This window comes from Ruditapes philippinarum, unplaced genomic scaffold, assembly GCF_026571515.1.
Source record: "Ruditapes philippinarum isolate M1 unplaced genomic scaffold, ASM2657151v2 ctg2846_1_1_1_1, whole genome shotgun sequence".
NCBI lineage: Eukaryota > Metazoa > Mollusca > Bivalvia > Venerida > Veneridae > Ruditapes > Ruditapes philippinarum.
Genome location: NW_026856836.1, coordinates 142,020 through 162,634, shown reverse-complemented (window position 1 = coordinate 162,634; position 20,615 = coordinate 142,020). Strand labels below are relative to the sequence as shown.

Here is a 20,615-nt window from a genome sequence, read left to right as displayed (position 1 = left end):
TTTGTTTCTTGCACTTTAAACCATCAAATCTTAATTATATCAATCAAACCTTATCTTAATCATATCCAACAAGCCTTAATTTAATTATATCTATTAACATTATCTTAGTTATTTCAATCAAGCCTGGTCTTAATTATATTAATTATATCCAACAAACCTTATCTTAATTATTTCCATCAAGCCTTATCTTAATTTTATCCAACAAACCTTATCTTAATTTTATCCAACAAACCTTATCTTAATTATATCCATCAATCCTTATCTTAATTGTATCAACGGCATTTAATTCCATCAAACCTTATCTGTATGATATACATCAAGCCCTTTCTTAATGATATCAATGAAGTCTTATTTTAATTATTCCATCAAGCCTTATATTAATTATATCCATCAAACTTTTAATTATATCCATAAAGCCTAATCTTAATTATATCCATGAAGCCTTATCTTAATTTTATATCCATCAAACATTATCTTAATTACATCCATCAAGCCTTATCTTAAATATATCCATCAAGCCGTATATTAATGATACCCATCAAGCCTTATCTTAATTATATCCATCAAGCCTGATCTTAATTATACCCATCAAGCCTGATCTTGAATATATCCATCAAGCCTAATCTTAATTATATCCATCAAGCCTTATCTTAAATATATCCATCAAACATTATCTTAATTATATCCATCAAACCTTATCTTAATTTTATATCCATCAAACCTTATCTTAATTATAACCATCAAACCTTATCTTAATTATATCCATCAAGCCTGATCTTAAATATATCCATCAAACCTTATCTTAATTATATCCATCAAGCCTTATCTTAATTATATCCATCAAGCCTGATCTTAATTATATCCATCAAGCCGTATCTTAATTATATCCATCAAGCCTTATCTTAATTATATCCATCAAGCCTTATCTTAATTATATCCATCAAGCCTGATCTTAATTATATCCATCAAGCCTTATCTTAATTATATCCATCAAGCCTTATCTTAATTATATCCATCAAGCCTTATCTTAATTATATCCATCAAGCCTTATCTTAATTATATCCATCAAGCCTGATCTTGAATATATCCATCAAGCCTTATCTTAATTTTATATCCATCAAGCCGTATATTAATTATATCCATCAAGCCTGATCTTAATTATATCCATCAAGCCTGATCTTGAATAAATCCATCAAGCCTTATCTTTATTTTATACCCATCAAGCCGTATATTAATTATATCCATCAAGCCTTTTCTGAATTTTATATCCATCAAGCCTGATCTTAATTATATCCATCAAGCCTTTTCTGAATTTTATATCCATCAAGCCTGATCTTAATTATATCCATCAAGCCTGATCCTGATTATATCCATCAAACCTTATCTATGTATCAAATGAAGACAATTCTGGATTACTCTTTTGTAAACTCTCTATAACATATTTGCCATTCCATAGAAATAATTAGTTTCAATTTTGAACCTCTTATAGAATGAAGATGAGTAACCCAGTATCAGTAAATCTACACTGTCTGGTAGTCTGTCATAATGAACCAAAAGCCAAAAACAAAAAATTATATCTGATCTACATGTACGTATCCAGAATTTGCTGTACTTTACTGTGTGGTTATTATGTAACTTATATACATGTATTTTACCTGTTTGGGGATATTTTCATTAATATACAACCACATTTATTTGGCAAAGTTTTCTATAACTATTCGTCGGTGAAAAACTGGAAAGATTACTTTTGCATGTCAACTATGCATGTACTCGAACACAAACATATAGTTTTTTTAACTCATATATATTTCCGGGATGTTGTTGTTTAAAGTAACGGAGAAACATATGATAAGAACAAGTTAGAACAAAAAGATATGCGCATCAGAAAAGACTGTGTACTTGGACATAATCATTTTGCAATAATGTTGCATTGGATTGGTCTGCCCAGAACTTGACAAATCATTATTTTTAATGTTATACAAAATACTAATTTACTACAGTTAAACTATGCTGTTTTAATTGGATATACGGATTCATTTACATCATTAGTAATAGAATATATGTTTTTTTTTATTTGTCCCTTAATTATTACTTGACGATCTTTCCATTTAAGAAAGTTTACAGAATGATTAACACGAACATGTTTATTATCGTGTAATATTTGCGAAAAATCTCCAATTCGGCAAAGAAATGCGTATTTCACGTCCTTTGACACCAAACATATCACACAAACGATGTTGTCTCGAATGTTTTTGCCCTGTAAAATTTAAAATAATATCTTTATGATATAATGATATATAGTACGGTTTATACACCTTTTCTTGTTTTTTTTTGTGATGTCAGTAGCCCTGACGCCGAGATATGTTAAAAAAGCTTTAATTTTGTCTTTGTAAATTGTAATTTTTTTACACACATGCACGTGAACAAGCGAATTTGTTACTTTCCCGTCCGAGACATTAAAAATGCCAAATATATGTACGACCGTTCTATAACAATGAAATATTTCACTAGAGTTGAGTTTATTCAATGATTATATACTATTTGCCTTTGTTGCCATAGTTTTTATGATGCAAACTGTACAACGTACAGTATATAAGGTTGGTTCTAGAACGTACAGTATATGAGGTTGGTTCTAGAGGCCTATATAACAAAATACAAAGCACATATGAAACTACCATACATTCCATGTACATATGAAAAAACTTGTGATTAATTAGTCACTATTTGTTTATTTATAACAAACATGGTCCTACATGTATGCAGTATCCATCAACTGATTACGATATACATAAACTCAATGATGCCTATTGTGTGGTATTACACTACTAAAACTACTGAAATGTTGTCAACCGGATCATCTCGGCTTTTATTGCCTTATCCCAGGTTGGGGAGAAAAGGCCGAGAAGATACGATTGAAAAAGATGTAATTGTAATTTACCGCTTGGAATTTTTTATTTAAAAAAATATCAGTTACTGATGTTTGTATTTGAATTGAATTTCATATCTGCTCTTATAGAGTTAAAGTCGCCCGAGATGTTGCGAGTGTGAATTTGGCATTACAACACTATATATTGTGCTGACAAGTTGTCTACCTTGTTTCACTTGTGTCAGGTACCAATACGATGTGCATAATCTTATATGTTAATTTTTTGATATGATAATATATTTTGGCAGCAACACATTGGCCTCCTGTGCATGAAACTAGTATATACACATACACTATCTATTTTGTTGCCAGATTGTCCTAAATTTGTTGTATCCAAATAGCAAAGGAGGGGATATGTTTTTTAAAATTATATTTCTAAGTGATGTTTAGCATGAAAAGTACATCTGCCCGCATTTAAGTCAATCCCCAGAGTCAACAGAAGGGGGGGGGGTGCCTAATGGTTAAAATGTCTGCCTCTCAACCCAGGGATCATGGGTTCAAGCCCATGGGTCACGACCATGTTTTTGTCATATGACACCAGTACTGGTTGGTTCTAGGAAGAGGACTCGAAAGTGATTAATATAAGTTGCAAGAAATTGTTAAGCAATCAAGCTTAAAAATATGCTTAAACCAACAGAAAGGGGTGCTGTATTCTTCTTACCAAAGTACCTTCAATATGTTAACTTGTATCAATCATTTTTTATTTTGAAACATCTGGAAAGCATCATAACAAAGTTAGTTAAAAATAAAATAATAAAAACATCTAATCTTTTAGGACTTTTTATTGTTTAACAAACATAATAATCTAGCATTGAAAATACATGTAGAATGGCATCATTTTATCAAATAATATATAGTTCAATAAAGATTTTTCTTTCATTTACAATCTTGTTTTATTTTGAAATTAACAATTTCTACAAAACATTAATACAAGTAAAATATTAAGAACAATATATATACATGTATGTACAACACAATAAATAGAAACAATGAAACAACCACTCTTCATTCTTTTTCCATTTTTAACTGTCAGGAAGAAATATATCAGAGACATAGATAACATCATCTTCATAAATGTATACAAGTTAACTATATTCGTGTCAAAGAATTCTTTTTTATTAATGTTTAACATATTAACCATCTACACAGTTTTTTAGATTATTAAGAGAAAGAGCTACAGGAATAAATGGTTGGGAAGGAAAGTCGATGGTTGCTCTAGAAAGTTAATGGTCGCTATGGAAGTCAAATGTTGCTATGGAAAGTTAATTGTTAAAATATTAATTACTGGTTGCTATGGGAGGTCCATGGTTGCCATGAAGTCAATGTCTCCTATTTAAGTGAATGGTTGCTATGGGAAATCACTGGTTGCTATGGAAGTCACTGGTTGCTATGGAAGTCAATGGTTGCTAAAGGAAGTCACTGAAAGTACGGAAAATTAGTGGTTGCTATGGGAAATCATTAGTTGCTGTAGACATTCAATGGTTGCCATGTAAGTCTAAAGTTGCTATGGAAAGTAAATGGTTGGTATGGAAGTCAATGATTGCTATGGGAAGTTATTGGTTGCTATGAAAAGGCATTGGTTACTATGTAAGTCAGTGGTTGCTGTGGGAAGTCACTAGTTGCTATGAAAAGTCACTTGTTGCTATGGCAGTCAACAGTTGCTATTGAAAGGCACTGGTTGCTATGGAAAGTTAGTGGTTGCTATGAAAAGACATTGGTTCCATGTAAGTCAGAGGTTGCTATGGGAAGTCACTAGTTGCTTTGGAAAGCCTTTGATTCCTATGAACGTCAGTGGTTGCTATTGAAATTAATGGTTGCTAGTGAATGTCAATGGTCACTAGGGGGGGGGGGTCAATAGTTACTATACAAAATCACTGGTTGCTATGAGAAGTCATATCAAGAGCTGTCACAGGAGAGAGCTAAGCTCGACTTATTAAATACTGGACACAATAAGGAAGACAAAACCATGAAAGAAAGATCAATTATGATATGAATAAATTTCTGTAATCGTATCAAGAAAAAACTCAAATGTTCTATATATTTGCACAACATAATATGCATATGACCTTGTCAATAAATGTTAAACAGACATTTCTATGCTTTAATGGAAATGACAGCAATTTGAAATCTGAAGTCAATCCCTTCAAAAACAAAAATGATAACAGCAAAAATAATTTAAAGTTTTTGAAGTAAAATTGTAAGTTTCAAGAGGAAATAACTCTTGAAAAAAGTTGCTAGAGTAATGATCCTTGTCATGCATGATGTGAGTAATGACAAAGAACAATTACCTTTCTTAATAACAAAGATAATACTAAAAAAAATCAATTTACAAATGAATTCTAAGTTCAAAAATTTAATGGAGATAATTCTGGGAATACATGAGCTTGCGTTTTATAACTCTTATCCATATGACAAGAAGTTAAACAAGAGGGCCATGATGGCCCTGAGGTCGCTCACCTGTATATAGCCCCCCCCCCCCACACACACCCATAAGAAGATGTTTCATGCTAAACATCTAAGCTCTAGCTCATTGGGCTTTTTAAAAGAAGATTTTTTTAAAGTTTTTACTATACACATATAGTTAAAAACAATGACACCCCTGGGGCGGGGCCAGTTTTGACCCCAGGGCTTTTATTTGAACAAACTTTGTAGACACTAACTAGAAGATGTTTCATGCTTAATATCTAAACTCTAGCTGTTTGGGTTTTTTCAAAGAAGATTTTAAGTTTTTGCTATACACATATAAGGAAAATCAATGACCCCCGGGGCGGGGCCAATTTTGACCCCAGGGCTTTTATTTGAACAAACTTTGTAGACACTCACTAGAAGATGTTTCATGCTTAATATCTAAACTCTAGCTATTTGGGTTTTTTCAAAGAAGATTTTTTAAGTTTTTGCTATACACATATAAGGAAAATCAATGACCCCCGGAGCGGGGCCAATTTTGACCCCAGGGCTTTTATTTGAACAAACTTGGTAGACACCTATTAGAACATGTTTGATGCTAAATATCTTAGCTCTAGCTCTTTGAGTTCTTTAAAAGAAGATTTTTTAAGTTTTTACTATATGCATATAGGGAAAATCAATGACCCCCTGGGGCGGGGACAATTTTGACCCCAGGCTTTTATTTGAACAAACTTGGTAGACACCTATAAGAAGATGTTTCATGATAAATATCTAAGCTCTAGCTCATTGGGCTTTTTAAAAGAAGATTTTTTTAAGTTTTTACTATACACATATAGTTAAAAACAATGACACCCCTGGGGCGGGGCCAGTTTTGACCCCAGGGCTTTTATTTGAACAAACTTTGTAGACACTTACCAGAAGATGTTTCATGCTTAATATCTAAACTCTAGCTATTTTTGTTTTTTCAAAGAAGATTTTTTAAGTTTTTGCTATACACATATAAGGAAAATCAATGACCCCCGGGGCGGGGCCAATTTTGACCCCAGGGCTTTTATTTGAACAAACTTTGTAGACACCTATTAGAACATGTTTGATGCTAAATATCTTAGCTCTAGCTCTTTGAGTTCTTTAAAATAAGATTTTTTAAGTTTTTACTATATGCATATAGGGAAAATCAATGACCCCCTGGGGCGGGGCCAATTTTGACCCCAGGGCTTTTATTTGAACAAACTTGGTAGACACTCACTAGAAGATGTTTCATGCCAAATATTTAAGCTCTAGCTCTTAGGGTTTTTTAAAAGAAGATATTTAAAGTTTTTCTTTCGGTTGCCATGGCAACTAGAGTTCTGCATGGAAAAAATTCTTTGAACAATTTTTAAAGGTGACCACCAAAGGAACATTCCTGTGAAGTTTGGATGAAATTGGCCTAGTGGTTTATAAGGAGATGTCATTTAAAGTAAAAGTTTACGGACGACGGACGGACGGACGCCGGACGAAAAGCGATCACAAAAGCTCACCCTGTCACTTTGTGACAGGTGAGCTAAAAATCTAAGTTCATGGGGAGATAAACCTTCTTCAAGGAATTTAATTCTTTAACAACTTTGGTAGAGCTTCATACAAGGAAAATACCTGCCAAGTTTCATTAAATTTGGCCAAGCAGTATTGGAGAAGTCATTTGAATGAAAAAGATAACTCACCGACGGACTGACTAATGACAGACAACGAACACGGTGTCACAAAAGCTCACCTAGGTAAGCTAAAAAGTTATAGTGAAAAAAAAAACTGCACCAAAACATTAATCTGAAATCTGGATGCGGATGTTGATGCCAGGGCTAAAAATAGAAGGAAAATTTATGTTCTCCCAGGGTGGAGCCAAATTGGAGCCAATTTATACTGCAGGGCTATTATTTGAATAATTTTTGTTGAGGTTCCCCTGACTACATTTTATGTTAAATTTAAGGAGATATTAAGTATTTGCTAGTATAAGGAAAATTTAGACCCCTTGAGCTATGATTTAAACAAACTTAGTAGAGGTATACAAGATCATGTTTCAAGGAAAAAAACTAAGCTTTATTTATTTCTTGTAGTTTGAGAGAAAAAATTGTTTTAAGTTTTTAATATCTAAGCTATTAAAGCCCCTATAGTTCAATAGAAAAGTTGTTTCTTTAGTTTTTTTACTATATACTAGTCCTTGCGCATTAAAGGAAATTCAATGATCCCCTGGGCTTTGGGCTTTTATTTGAACAGACTTGGTAAACACCTCTGTAAGATGTTTCATGCTATAAGCTCTATCTCTATTGGTTTTTTAAATGATTTTTATGCCACCGCAGCATCTGCGATGCGGTGGCATATAGCGATTCACCTGTGTGTGTGTGTGTGTGTGTGTTTGTGTGTGTGTGTGTGTGTTATATAGATTATATAGTGAACTTAAAAAATCTTCTTGTGCAAAACCACCAGTCCAATTTCAACCAAACTTGGCAGGATTGATCCTTGGGTAAAGGGCTTCCAAAGTGTTCAAAGAATTTAATTCCATGCAGAAATCTGGTTGCCATGGCAACCAAAAGGAATTATAAGAATAAATTTAAAAAATCTTCTTGTAAAGACCCAAAAGGCCTAGAGCTTAGATATTTTGCATAAGGCATTGTCTGGTAGACCTCTACCAAGATTGTTCAAATTATAGTCCTTGGGTCAAAATTGGCCCCGCCCCGGGGGTCATTGATTTTCCCTATATATACATATAGTAAAAACTTAAAATACCTTCTTGTAAAGACCCAAAAGGCCTAGAGCTTAGATATTTTGCATAAGGCATTGTCTGGTAGACCCTTACCAAGATTGTTCAAATTATAGCCCTTGGGTCAAAATCGGCCCTGCCCCGGGGGTCATTGGTTTTTTACTATATATGTACATATAATACCTTCTTGTAAAGACCCAAAAGGCCTAGAGCTTAGATATTTTGCATAAGGCATTGTCTGGAACACCTCTACCAAGATTGATCAAATATATATAGCCCTGGGGCAAAAATCGGCCCCGCCCCGGGGGTCATTGGTTTTCACTATATATGTACATATAGTAAAAACTTAAAATACCTTCTTGTAAAGACCCAAAAGGCCAAGAGCTAAGATATTTTGCATAAGGCATTGTCTGGAACACCTCTACCAAGATTGATAAAATTATAGCCCTGGGGCCAAAATCGGCCCCGCCCCGGGGGTCATTGGTTTTCCTTATATGTATATAGTAAAAACTTATAGTAAAAACTAAAAAAAAATTCTTGTAGCAATTGACAAATGCTAGAGGTTTGATATTTTGCATGAAAAATTGTCTGAAGGTACAAGGCTTAGAGCTTTAATATTTGTTTAATGATAACATCTATAGGTACTCTACCAAAGTTGTTCAAATTTTGCCTCTAGTGTCAAAATTAGCCCAGCTGCCCCAGAGGCGATAGTTTTCCTTATATGTAGTAAAAACTTAAAAAATCATCTTCTCTAAATTTACAAAGGCTAAAGTTAAGATATTTTGAATGAAACATTATGTAGTGAACCTCTAGCAATATTGTTCAAATTATAGCCCTGGGGTCAAAATTGGCCCCACCCCCAGGGTTCATTGATTTTCAGTATGTACATATAGTAAAAAATTAAAAAATCTTATTGTCTGAAGGTACAAGGCTTAGAGCTTTGATATTTGGTATATAATATCATCTATGGGTCCTCTACTAAAGTTGTTTTTATTATGCCCCTAAGTGTTAAATTTGCCCAGCTGCCCCAGAGGCGATAGTTTTCCTTATATGTATAAAGTAAAGACTTGAAAAATTCTTTCTTCTCTGAATTGAAAAATCTTCTTCTCTAAATTGACAAAGGCTAGAGGTTAAATATATGGCATGAGACTTTGCGAAGTGAACCTTTACCAAGATTGTTCAAATTATAGCCCTGGGGTCAAAATTGGTTCCGCCCAGGGGGTCATTAATTTTCATTATGTACATATAGTAAAAAAATAAAAAATATTTTTGCCTGAAGGTACAAGGCATACAGCTTTGATGTTTGCTATATAATATCATCTATAGGTCCTATTCCAAAGTTGTTCAAATTTTCCCCTGGTTTCAAAATTGGCCCTGCCCGGGGTCAGTGATTATGTACACATAGTAAAAATAAAACAAATGTTTTCTGAATGGGAGAAAGCTACAGCTTAGATATTTGACTTGAAATGTTATTTGGTGGACCTGTATCAAGATTGGTTTGAATTAAACCCTTGGGTCCAAAATTTTGCCTTGCCCAAGGGGACAGTGACCAACTTTCTTGTCCTTTAATGTAAAGCAATGAAATATTGACCATGTGCACAGTTTTAGTTGTAAAATTGAACTGTGATACCAGGTGACCTAGATTTTGATGATGTGACCTACTTTCTTGTCATTTGATGTACAGCTTTGAAATTTGAACCATGTGCACAGATTAAGATTTAAAGTGAACTTTGATTTCAGCTGACCTAGATTTTGACAAAGTGTCTTACTTGTGTTGTCCTTTGGTGTAGTCATGAAATTTAGGCTGTGTGAAAATATGACCTTCGCCACCAAAATTCACTAGACTAGAGTGCATTGATATATTCCTACTCTGAACTTTTATTGAGTTAACAACAGATTTAACCACTAATCTGATAATAAGAATTAGATAGGTTAGGGATCTATGCATTATGACAATCTTGAAAATTGTATAGAAACAAAAAAATCTGTTCCTACACTACTATTTAGTGTTGTATTAATGCGGTGGCATAGCATTTTTCACAAATGCAATCTTGTTTTTTTTAATTTTCTTTCGCTTGGCATGGCATGGAACTCAATTCTTTTAACAATTTTGAAAAATGACCTCCCTAGGAAAATTCCTTTAAACTTTGGATGAAATTTGCTTAGCAATTGAAGTGGAGATAAAAGTTTTCCAGACAGATGCCGGACAATTTGCAATAACAAAAGCACACCTTGTCACTTTGTGACAGGTGGGCTAAAAAGTAAAAAAAAACTATGCAAATCATTTGTTTACAAAAAATAAATCATAGGATTCATTTCAGCACACCTCATAAAGTCACAAGAATCAAATGAAGTAGGTCTATATGGTTTCTTTTATTGCACTTTGGATGTGAATATCACTGCTTAACTTTTCTCTTTCTTGCTGTTTTTCTTGATCTGAAAATCAAAATAGATGACATCTTTTAATAAAAACTTGTGAGAAGTATATCATACTTTACTTACATGTTAACCATAACTTCAGTATGTTAAACAGGGTAATATCCTTTACTTAAAGTAAAACTAAACTTCAGTATTCTTAGATAAGTTAAAGGAATATTGTACATGTAAAACTGAACTTCATTACATTAAGAGTATTTTATCTGTTACTAACATATTAATCTTAATTTATCACTATTGTGGCCTTCTTTGTTAGTATATAAGAGAAATCTCTCATAGTGTTAGAATAAACATTAGTACCAGGTTATTTAAAATCCCACCAGATAGTGATAGAGTTATAGTGTGGACAAGCTTTTTGAGAACATTTTTGCATTTAACCTTAAAGTATGACCTTTCCCTTTGACCTAGCAACTCGCTTCTTGTGCAAGACCTACCATCTCATTATTGTGAACATTTGTGTGAAGTTTTTGAAATTCTTCCATCTTATGACAGAGATAATGCCGATCACCAGCATCATTCTAGTCAGATGCACATACATACACTGAACTGCTATTGTGACAACTATGTGGAGCTCTTCACAAAAACTACACACTTTTTACTCACCCATCTTGCTATTGAAATTTCAAATATACAATTGCCATGTATAATTCAGTTATTTTACAATAAATGTTGGTAAAATATTTACGCAGAATTTCATTTCTCAACATAAAAATATTGTGCAATATTGGAAAAATAAATAACTTCAAATTTAAATGTGGATAGTGATATGAAGTGTAAAATAGATTGCCAGCAGTAGATAAAGGACAATGAATATGAATTATTGAGGGTTAACTCTTAGGTAGGGTTTTCAACAATATTGTTTTACGTTATTGGTACAGGTAACATTCAGAGTGCTGGGCTGGGGCAACACTCAAATTTTTTACTTTTTCTAAATGCAAACAAATACATGGTTAAAAAGGAGATTATTTTTTTTTAAATTCTGTTTTGAATTTTAACAGATCTGTCTAATCACACTTGTGAATTCTTTCCATAAATAAATGACAGAGTTAAGAAAATATAATCAAAATTCAATCATTTGATGGTCAAGGTCATTTAAAGGTTAAGTTTATATTTCAATAATTCCACATCTCTGTTTCATCACATTTAGTGTTGTTTTGTCAACATATGAATCAAATCCGTAAATAAATAACAAAATTATGTCCCCTTAACCAAAATTCAATAATTTGACCTCAACACTCAACATCATTTAAAGCCCAAGGTCAAGGTCAGTTCAACTGTTTAGGATGTCTTGTCCAAAATGTTGTTTTGTTCAAGTATGAAAATAATACATTGATTAATTTCAAAGTTACAGCCAATTATAGCAAAAATCAGTGAAAATAAAATAATTTGACCTTCAAGGTCAGAGTCATACATGTGTCAAGGTCAATGTGAGTTTGATATACATGAAGGCCCTGGCCTAAAAGAGGTTGAGTCTTAATATGAAGTTAATCCATTCATTGAAAACAAAGTTTTTTGCCAGTTACAGAAAAAAAACAAGAGAATTACATGAATTTCACTTTAACATTCAAAGTCACTTTAAGGTCAAGGTCACATCAAAATTATTCAATATGTTTGTTTGGAGGCAAATTTTGTTTGTCCAATTTTAATCAAATCCATACATAAATTACAAAATTAAGACAATTTACCCAATTTTATCTTGACTGTCAACAACAGCAAGGTCAGTTCAACCTGTTTGAAAGTTTTGTCTAAAATATTGTTTTGTCAAAGTATGAATAATCCATTTATTAGTTACCAAATTACAGTCAATTAAAGCAAAAACCAGTGAAAATAAAATAATTTGATCGTCAAGGTCATACATGTGTCAAGGTCAATTTGAGTTTGATATTCATGAAGGTCCTGGCCTAAAAGATGTTGTGTCTTAATATGAAATGAATCCATTCATAGAAAATAAAGTTTTAGCCAGCTACAGAAAAAAAGACCAAGAGAATTTCATGGATTTGAACTTGACATTCAAGGTCACTTTATGGTAAAGGTCACATCAAAATTATTCAATATGTTTGTTTGGTAACAAGTTTTGTTTTGTCCAATTTAAAATCAAATCCATAAATAAATTGCAAAATTAAGACAATTTAACCAAAATTTAACAATTTTACCTTGACAGTCAAGATCATTTCAAATTCAACATCAAGGTCAGTTCAACCTGTTTGAAGGTTTTGTCCAAAATATTGTTTTGTCAAAGTACGAAGATAATCCAGTTATAAGTTACCAAATTATAATAAATTATAACAAAAATCAGTGAAAATTCAATATGACAAGGTCATAAAAGTGCCAGGATCATTTTGAGTTTGATATATGTGAAGGTCTTATCTTAAAGGATATTCTGTTGTAATATGAAATCATTCAATAATAACAAAGTTATAGCCAGTTACAGCAAACACACTGAAATTATTTCAATAACTTTACCTTCAAGGCCAAGATCATTTGTGAGTGAAGGTCAAAGTCTGTCTGGTTAATTAACAGGCCTTAGTAATAATCCTAAAAGATTATTATGTTCAAGTACAATGAAGTAAGAAGACAATCCATTCAAAAATAACAAAGTTATAGCCACTAATAGCAAAAACCAAGCAAATACACATTTGACCTTGAAGGTCAAGGTCATTTATGAATGAAGTCTGGTATGCTTAAAACACTGCATCATTAAATGGATCATGATTAGCTAATACTAATTTGAAATTATTTGGCAAATTTAAATATGGCATACTCATCATTTTTTTTTTGCAATTTTATTTATGATATTTCTTGCCAATTTTCAATTATTTTCAACATACATAATTAAGTAACAGAATCAGAATTAAATGGGTCAAAATATTAATTGATGAAAACCATTTAGTACTGCACATCTCATTTCATTCAATATTATATACATGTATATTTGATAATTTTTCGCCTTATATCTAACATATATACATTGATATGTAAGGCAGTTATATAACACAAACCTATGACTTGCTGTACATTCTTCAGACTTTCAACCACCCCCTCTGTAACTCTGTTTTCAGGATCTGAAATAGTGTTAAATTGTATCTTAAACAATGATAACATTCCTAAGAATGTTTAAATCCCTCGATGAATGGCCAAGTTATGGGCTGGACTTAAAGATATACTATGCTCATCCTTTTGGTAAAATATTTTTTTTAACTTAGAAATGCATTGAAATCCATGAAATTCTTACTGAATATGTTTAATTTGAATAAAATAATGAATAAACTATGTATGGGATGCTGCATTCCCTATTACGGGTCAAGTACAATTGGTCTTTCTTAAAAAAAAACTGCCACTTCTTTAAATGACACGATATATTCATATGGTGACCACATAAAGTGTGTAGAGTTCAAAACATATCATATCTACCTTAAATGAATTCCAAACATATTTATTTTATACATACAAAGAGACTGTGTAGCAATTATTAATATTTTTAAAAATCAAATTTGAGCATGGTATATCTTTAAAGAGAGATGGACAGACTGATTGGTGTGCAATTTATTTTGTTCAATAGAGGGCCATAGAAATACTGAATAAATTCTCATGAAAACACCCAGGTGCACAACAACACAAGTCATGCTGACAAATATTTCTGTAAAATTTCATGACTCCAGGTCAAATCCTTTTTGGGCTATGTGTAAAACAAGTTTAAAATTGCAAATATTAATTAAGTCAAGGGCAATTACTCCACATATAATGAATAAATCCATAAACAAACACCCAGTTGCACAACTTCACATGTTGTTCAACATGTCTAGAAATTGAAAGGAAATTGATTCTGGGTTAACTTTTTGGAAAGGTGCCACAAAAGTTGAAAATTATAATTTTTACTTAATCAAGGGCAATAATTATACAAATAATGGATAAATCCACAAAAAACAAGAGCAAAACTTCACAGGCTGATTAACATTTCTGTAAAGTTTCAAAACTTCAGGTCAAATACTTTTTGTGCTATGGCTGCATCACAAGATGAAAATTACAAATTTTTGACTACATCATGATCAAGGGCAATAATTCTATAAATACAAAATCAATCCACAAGCAAATCTCCAGGTGCACACCTACAAGTACTGAACAACATTCCTGTAAAGTTTCATGACCCTAGGTCAAATACTTTTTGAGCTATCTGTTACACAAGATTAAAGTTGCAAATTTTTATTTAGACAAGGGCAAAAACTCTACAAATACTGAATAGATATTCAAGAAAAACCCCAGGTGCACAACTAAACATGCTGACAAACATTTCTGTAAAGTTTTATGACTCAAGGTCAAATACTTTTTTTTGGGCTATGTGCAACACAGAATGAAAATTGCAAATTTTAACTAAGTGAAGGGCAATAACTCAACAAATACAAAATCACCACCAGGTGCATAACAAAACATATGCGGACCAATATATCTGGAACATTTCATGACTCTCAGTCCAACACTTTTTGAGCTACACGCGACACAAATTGAAAAGTGCCAATTTTTACTTAGTCAGGGGCATTAACTCTGACACAACTTAATAAATATAAAATTAAACCTCAGGTGCACAACTTCATATGCTGATCAACAGTCCTGTAATTTTTTGATACATGTGAAACAACATGATAAAAGATGGGAAGACTCACACACAGACAGACAGACACAAGGACTAAGGAGTAAATCTAAATGCCCCACCTATAGAGGGACAAAAGCATTTAACGCCAACATTACTTGTGTAAATCAAATTCAATTATATTCCAACAGGTAATTACCTTAAACTGAACAAAAGAAGATTTTTCTGACATCTCATGAAATAAAATGCTACTTCCAGCTTCAGACACAAGAGCTGAAAAAATGAATATTATAACACTTTATTTTTTTTCTTAATAACTTGTATGAAAGCAAATGCTTCAGTTACATGTAAACATATAGACAGCACAAGTTTTAATAGATTCATTTAAACTTAACATAATCTTTAAATTTGATTATGGAAAATTTTACTTATTTCAAGAGCTAGTAATTCACAAGGAAGGTTAGCATAGCATTAGGTTGTATTCCTATGGCCTTTTATGCAGCTGACTTTCTGGAGTGATTGCACAAAATCTTGTCATTTAAAGCAAAAATACTATTTAGAAAAACATATTGACAATACTATTTAGAAAAACATATTGACAGCTATTTTAGATTGAAAGTGCTTGGTATTGTGCAATCATCTGAAATGATACAGAAAAAATAATGAAAGTTGTTATATATAGTGTATATTTTCAAATATATATTCACATCATACATGGCCTCAACAGAAAAACAGATAAAACTTGGATCAGTGCTATTAATCAGTGTTGTCATTTTTAATTTTTTGTTTAAATGTCAAAGATTTCAACTTACTGGATGTCAAATGACAATACTGTTCTCAGGTTACATTTTCCATACTTAATGGGCTCTTTAAATTCAGAGCAAACTGACTGTCAACCAGAACAACCTTCACCTTCCTTTCTATGGAATTTAAGCTGATCCCCTTGCTTTTCTACAATATTTACAAAACAAATGGATTTGTAATTATTACAATATTATAGACATTGAAATATGTATTTCTTTTTAAAACAGCATATATTTAGTTTTTTATACAAATATTCTGTTCAAATCAGCTGAAATAAGTGACTTATTTTGAACATAAAACAGTCTGTTTGCATTTTAAGCAAAACATTTTTCAAATTTTCATAAAATATTGACATGTTTGTGGAAAAGAATGTAGGACAAGCTGTAAGTAAATTTACACATAGTATTTGTGACATAGCATGTTAATAATCCCCCGCCGATGGAATCGGGAGGGGGATATTGTTTTGGTGTTGTCTGTCCTTCTGTCCGTCCGTCCGAATTTCGTTTCCGGGCTAGTTCTCTGCAACTACTGGCTGGAATTTCAACAAAACTTTATGGAAATCATCAATATCAAGAGAGATGCGCATATTGTCAGCTTGTTCCGGTCAGACCCTTTAACTCAGAGTTATGGCCCTTGATTAGTTATGCATTATGCATATAGAGTAAAAATCGTTTCCGCGCTCCTTCTCTACAACTACTGGCTAAAATTCAACGACACTTTATGGGCACTTTCAATACCAAGAGGAGATGCGCATATAGTCCCCTTGTTTTGGTCAGAAACTTTAACTCAGAGTTATGGCCCTTGATTAGTTATGCAGTATGCATATAGAGCAAAAATTGTTCCTTCACTACTTCTCTGCAACTACTGGCTGGAATTCAACAAAACTTTATGGGAACCTTCAATACCAAGAGGAGATGCGCATATCATCAGCTTGTTCCGGTTAGACACTTTAACTCAGAGTTATGGCCCTTGATAAGTTATGCAGTATGCAACCAGAGCAATAATGATTTCCCTGCTACTTCTTTGTAACTACTGGCTGGGATTCAACAAAACTTTATGGAAACCTTCAATACCAAGAGGAGATGTGCATATAGTCGCCTTGTTCTGGTCAGACACTTTAACTGAGTTTTGGCCCTTGATTAGTTATGCAGTATGCATATAGAACAATATTTGTTTCCGCGCTACTTCTCTGCAACTACTGGCTGGAATTCAATGAAACTTTATGGATCAGGGAACCTTCAATACCAAGAGGAGATGCGCAAATCGTCGCCTTGTTCCAGTCAGACACTTTAACTCAGAGTTATGGCCCTTGATTAGTTATGCAATATGCAAATTGAACAATATTCGTTTCTGCGCTACTTCTCTGCAACTACTGGCTGGAATTCAACAAAAGTTTATTGGAATCATCAATATCAAGAGGAGATGCGCATATAGTTGGCTTGTTCTGGTCAGACACTTTAACTCAAGAGTTATGGCCCTTGATTACTTGTGCAGTATGCATATAGAGCGAACTTTATTGGAACCTTCAATACAAAGAGGAGATACGCATATCAATGCCTTGTTCCTGTCAGACACTTTAACTCATTATAATGGCCCTTGATTAGTTATGCAGTAGGCATATAGAATAATAATTGTTTCCGCGCGACTTCTCTACAACTACTGGCTGGAATTCAATTAATCTTTATGGGAACCATTAATACCAAGAGGAGATGTGCATATTGTTGCCTTGTTGAAGTTGTTCAGACCAGACCCTTCATTACAGAGTTATGGCCCTTGATTAGTTATGTAGTATGCATATAGAGCAATATTGCTATTTCGTTGCAACTGCTGTATTGATTTCAACAAAACTTCATGGCAACCATGGGTACACAAAGGCAATTTACATCTCATTGGCATGTCCAGATATTATTATTACTATTTAACACAGAGTTATGGCTCTGTTACTTCCCTGAATATTTATCAAGTACAAAGAATATTACTGTTTATGCCATGATAAATATATAAATAAAGCCTTATGTCTTCAGTTGTTGTGTTAGTAATAACCAGTACTCTGCGGGGGATATAAATTCAACTAATTTGCTTGTTTAACCTATAACTGCCAATGTGTGGTGGTGGTGGAAGTTTGTACTCCGGATCACGGCAGTAAGCCACACTGAATTTACCAGAGCACAGTACAGCCACTGTATCGTTCCTGGGCAGGCTGTCAAGCAGTTTACCAGTACTAGTTGCCTCCACTTTCGAAAGGAACTGAAACTGCTGTACATGCCAGAGCAGAGGTGACAGTACGAATGACCACAGAAAAGATTTCACTGCCAATGTGTGTGTATTTGAGTTTATTTATACTCGCCACCAGTTGCCCATATGGGAGAGTCCTCCAGAAGAGTATTAGTCATTCTATATTTTGAAGGATAGTGCAAGCTACAGAAAGATGCCCCATTTCCAGAAGCTTCTCCTTGTTCTTTAACATGCCAATTCGTGTTTAAGCACAACGGCACGGGACCTTAATTTAAAGTCTTATCTGAATGACTGATTACTAATTTTAGTTGGCTAGCCCGGGAATCAAACCCACAATGTTAAGTGCTCTAACCAAATGAGCTATGCAGGCTGGCTATAACTGCCAAGACTGAATTGTAAACAATATAAAATGTGACAGGTGACACATGCATATTATGTCACCTTATTAGCAATACAATATTTATAAATCCGCAATCATCCAAAATATGGACAGTAAACAATCAATGCTGGAGGCATGATACAGGTGCTGTGTTTAGTTTTTATATCAACATTTTTTAAATCAGGACTTCAGGGTCGAAATTTTGTTTTAAATCCCTTCCAGATATCACTTGTAAAAGTTCATATTTTTGTGTGCAACATAATCTTATACATGTAAATTTTATCAAATGGTAAATAATAAAATGAGAAAAAGGACGTGTGGAACCTGTATTCACAAGATACCTGTAGGATACCTGTAGGATGATTCTGGGCTCTGATGGAAGGGCCAAGCCCTTTTTAAGCCCCTCTTCTTTTGACAATCTTTCACTACTTCTTCTTATTGCTCTCACCACTTCTATGTTTAATTATATATACTTATATCTATTTCTGGTCACTCTGCTGTATAATTTTAACAGCATAATTTTTCAATAAACATTTTAAACTTTATATGGAGTGTCTCCGGTCCAGTGTTGGTCTAGTTTTATTTTAAATTCATTAACACTTTTTGAGTCTACTACATTTTTTGGCAAATTATTCCATGTTTTAATCACACGTCTTGAAAACCGATTTAGGCAATGAGTTGTTCTACTACGAGGCATTTCTAGTTTTAAATTATGTCCCCTTGTTGATGCCGAATAACTAAAAAAAATACCAAAAACACAGTCATCTAAGCCTTTTACTATTTTGAAAGTCTGAATCATGTCCCCTCATATTAAATCTGCGATGTATTAGACTTGGCAGTTTAAGCTTTTTAAGACGGTCAATATATGTCAGATCTTTTAATGATGAAACTAGTTTTGTTGCTCTTTGTTTAAGTTTTTCTAGACTTGATATATCTTTTATTAAATATGGATTCCACACAACATTTGCAAATTCAACATGAGGACGAATCAAAGCTGTATACAATTTCACAAAGGTGTATTCATCTAAAAATCCAAAAGACCAGTTAATAAGGCCTAAAATACTATTTGCCTTATTAATCTTAGTAGAAATGTTTGCTAAATTTAAGATCTTTCTCAAAAATAACTCCTAGATCACATTCTTCTTGAGTATCCGATAAAGTCTTGTTATTCATAACATACTGAGATGTCACAATCAAAATTTAAAATGCTTGTGCTTTTAACTGTTTTGATTTATTATATCATATTCAATGTTCTGTGTGTTTGTTTGCAATGATTGATAAATGTCTCAGTTACAACAGTCAAGTTTTTATGATAAGCGGTATCCGAAAAGCATTATCCGAAATATACTGTATTTCTTGTTACATATCAGGCTCCATTGTTAATGAAATGATCCTGTATTACTACATTTTTTATCTGTGGTAATGCTCAGGAATTCAACTTGGATTTGGTTATATCATTTGTTTCGTTTCTTCGTTTCGTTTCTTAGTTGCATACTAAATCAGTCATGTCAGTGCTTTTATTAATACAGACTAATACAGTAGAGTCTAGTATAGTTGATCAAATAAAAAATGAAATAAAAGCTATTGTCATAACTAATAAATGTGAACAATGTAAAATTTTCGTGAGCTACTTACCATTTGACTCAAACTCGAAACTTTCTATCTTTGTTGTCCCCAACGCATTTGAGCTTTAAAAAATGGCGGATTATGTACAATGAGTCAAGGTGCGCGACTCTAATTTCATTGGTTATTGCCTACCGCTTCTTTTGTTAGCGCTAGTAGCACTAACAGAAACATACTGTAGTATGAAAAGGCGTCTTTTGTTAGTGCTAGTAGCAGCCTAATAAGTCTAATAAAAATGTGCTAGTAGCAGCTAACAAAACAGAATCGGGTGCTTGTTTTTGTATTTTCAGATTAGAAGATTGTATGTATTTATACTAAATTTTATACATTTAGTGAAAACCTATGATCACCAGGTTTGTGGCCAATTTTTATGCAAGAGGCAAATTTTGAACAACTCTGGAAAAGGATCTATAGATGATATAATATCTTGGTCTTGTACTTTAAAACAAGAAAATTTTTTTTTTTAATTTTTTTTTTTTTACTTTTTTTT

General features: G+C 32.9%; 1 long non-coding RNA gene across 3 annotated transcripts; it reads right to left on the bottom strand.

The window, feature by feature from the left end:
- Positions 1–10,116: 10,116 nt before the first annotated feature.
- LOC132747856 (uncharacterized) lies at positions 10,117–20,337 on the bottom strand. Of its 3 annotated transcripts, none has more exons than XR_009628169.1 (5): positions 20,138–20,337; positions 15,897–16,035; positions 15,284–15,357; positions 13,499–13,561; positions 10,117–10,499 (listed from the first exon to the last, which is right to left on the bottom strand). It is a non-coding gene; the product is annotated as an uncharacterized LOC132747856 (long non-coding RNA). The 3 variants fall into 3 exon arrangements; XR_009628170.1 differs by lacking the exon at positions 20,138–20,337 and adding an exon at positions 18,844–19,790; XR_009628171.1 differs by lacking the exon at positions 20,138–20,337 and adding an exon at positions 18,855–19,790.
- Positions 20,338–20,615: the final 278 nt, after the last annotated feature.